Below are 3,230 nucleotides of genomic sequence, written 5' to 3'. Positions count from 1 at the left end.
TTTACATCCCTCCTGATTTCCAGCTCTTGAGCTCGGATTTCGAGGGCCTTATGCATCAGCTACCCACACCTTTCATTCTTTTAGGCGACCTCAACGCACATAACTCTCTTTGGGGCTCTGCTCGCACAGATGCCCGAGGTCGCCTTATCGAAAAATATCTAACATCTTCGGGAGCCTGTCTATTCAATACAAACAAGCCTACATACCATAATATAGGACACAACAGTTATTCACACCTCGATTTGGCGATTGGCTCTGCAGTACTCTTTCCATCTCTAGAATGGGACGTTGGCACTAACCCATATGGCAGTGACCACTTCCCAACCACATTAACATACTTAGGTAAAGGCCCGAGCAGTCCATCTTCCCATAACAGGTTCAATGAAGATAGAGCGAACTGGAGTACATTTACAGAAACAGCTAAACTACACCACACATCAATTGAACACCTACACGTTGAAGAAGCTACCCAACTCCTCACGGCGCACATCCTCGACGCCGCTGAGAAGTCCATTCCCCACGCCTCTGGTGCTCCGCGCAATCAGAGGAGGCCGTGGTGGAATGAGGACTGTAGGCGGGCGCGAGAGGCCCAGAACAAGGCGTGGGGTATCCTTCGACGGTACCCCACGTCGGGCAACCTTATTTTGTTCAAACGGGCCAAGGCGTTAGGAAAACGTGTGCGCCGTGAGGCAAAACGAGAGAGTTGGCGCACCTTCCTTACATCTATTAACTCGTACACAGACACACACAAAGTCTGGACACGAATACGAAAACTAAAAGGACAACAGACACACAGCCTGCCCCTGGTTAGTACAACTGGGGACACACTGGAAGACCAGGCTAACACACTTGCACAACACTTTCAACACGTTTCCAGCTCTGCACACTACACAAACACTTTCCTGAGACATAAAACCACTTGTGAAAAGAAGTCCTTACATGATAATAACAGGTCAAAATCTGGTTACAACTCTGAATTTACTCTTTATGAGCTGAAGGCTGCCCTGAGCACATGTAAACCTTCAGCTCCAGGCGCAGATCAGATTACATACACAATGATACAACACCTACACCCAGATACTCTTGAAACACTCCTACACTTATACAACAACATATGGCTTTCGGGGCACATTCCGAAATCTTGGAGGGAGGCTATTGTAGTGGCGTTCTTGAAGGAGGGTAAGGACCCGTCTTCTCCCGCCAGTTACCGACCCATCGCCCTCACAAGCTGCCTGTGCAAGCTTCTCGAGAAGATGATTAACAGGAGACTCGTGTACTTCTTAGAATATAATGGTCTTCTCGAGAGCTGCCAGGCCGGCTTCAGGGTGGGTCGATCCACAAACGACCAACTCGTCGCCCTTGAGTCGTATATAAAGGATGCCTTTGTCCACAAGCAGTTTTGTGCTACGGTCTTTTTTGATCTTGAGAAAGCCTACGACACTGCTTGGCGATACGGGATACTTAGAGACCTGAAATCATTCGGTGTTTCGGGCAATATGTTTAACACTCTTTATGGCTACCTGGCAGAACGAACCTTTCGTGTAAGAGTTGGTACTGCCCTTTCAAATGTTTTTGTGCAGGAAAATGGTGTGCCTCAAGGTGGCGTTTTGAGTTGTACGTTGTTCATAGTCAAGATGAACTCACTTCGAAAGGCGTTGCCACGAACCATTTCCTGTACCATGTATGTAGATGATGTCCAAATATCTTTTAAATCGTGTAATATGTCAATTTGCGAACGCCAAGTCCAGCTTGGTGTGAATAAGCTAGCTGGCTGGGCTGATCAGAACGGTTTTAAGCTAAACCCAGTTAAGAGCACTTGTGTGGTGTTCTCCAAAAGGCGTGGGATCAGGCCAGATCCAGACATCAAACTGAATGGTGTCTCGATACCAGTCAAAAAAGAACACAAGTTCCTAGGTATAGTCCTTGATGAAAAACTTTCCTTTATCTCCCATATCAAACAACTAAAACAAAAATGTATTAAAACACTGAATATTCTAAAGGTCTTGTCGCATCACTCGTACGGTGCTGACAAACAACTGCTGCTGCGAGTGTTTACCAGCCTGGTAGGCTCGAGGTTAGACTATGGGAGTGTTTTGTATGGTTCAGGAAGGGAAACTGCTTTGAAAATGCTCGACCCAGTGCAGCACTTGGGCCTTCGACTTGCGTCTGGTGCTTTCCGGACTAGCCCCGTGCAAAGTCTATACGTCGAGTGTGACAGATGGTGCCTGGGGTACCAGCGCGAGTACGTCGATTTGCTATATGCTTTTAAAGTTTCATCAATGTCTCACCATCCCATTAAGTCTATAATGAACGATACATCTACATCCCAACTGTTTTTAAATCGTCCATCTATTTCTGCGCCTTTCTCGCTCAGGGCGAGGGAGAAAGCCTCTGAACTTTCTGTCTCGTTTTTAGACACTTTTACAACATCTCTCATTGATTCTATAGCCCCATGGCATCTTCGTCCTGTATTGTGTGATTTGTCCTTTACGCAAGTTAAGAAAAACACGGTGCCCACAACTGCCGTTTTGCAGCATTTCATGCATCTCCAGGCGAAATATGGGGCAACAGAATTTTTTACTGATGCTTCAAAAACATCCATTGCAGTGTCTTGTGCTGCACACGGACCCAATTTCAGTGCTTGTAAAACCATGAATGTGAATTCTAGCATTTTTACAGCTGAGGCATTTGGTATACTCCTTGTTTTAAATCACATCAATGAACATAATATCGCAAACTCCATCATTTTTACGGATTCACTAAGCGTCGTGCGCACATTATCATCCCAAAGGTCTTCCAAAAATTACATTGTCAATCTGGTTTTTAAATCTTTGATGTCAGCGTATGCGTCAGGTCTGAATGTTACCATCTGCTGGGTTCCAGGCCACGCTGGCATCGCGGGCAATGAGTTTGCTGATGAAATGGCCGCTGCTGCTGCACTGAGAAACACTCTAGACATTGCAACAGTACCGTACACTGACATGAAGCCAGTCATCAGACAACACCTACGTAAAACATGGCAAACACACTGGAGTGAACAGTCAGACAACAAGCTACATGTAATAAAGCCACACTTGGGACGATACACAACTGACTCACACAACAGACACACCGAAGTGACCCTAGCAAGGTTACGGATAGGCCACACACATGCAACACACTCGCACTTGCTCACTGGGTCTCCAAGACCCATGTGCAGCAGGTGTGGAGAGGGCCTATCCGTAATCCAC

This window comes from Haemaphysalis longicornis, unplaced genomic scaffold (genome assembly GCF_048455015.1).
Source record: "Haemaphysalis longicornis isolate Haplotype H1 unplaced genomic scaffold, Haemaphysalis longicornis Haplotype H1 scaffold_49, whole genome shotgun sequence".
NCBI lineage: Eukaryota > Metazoa > Arthropoda > Arachnida > Ixodida > Ixodidae > Haemaphysalis > Haemaphysalis longicornis.
This window is presented reverse-complemented; position numbering follows the sequence as displayed.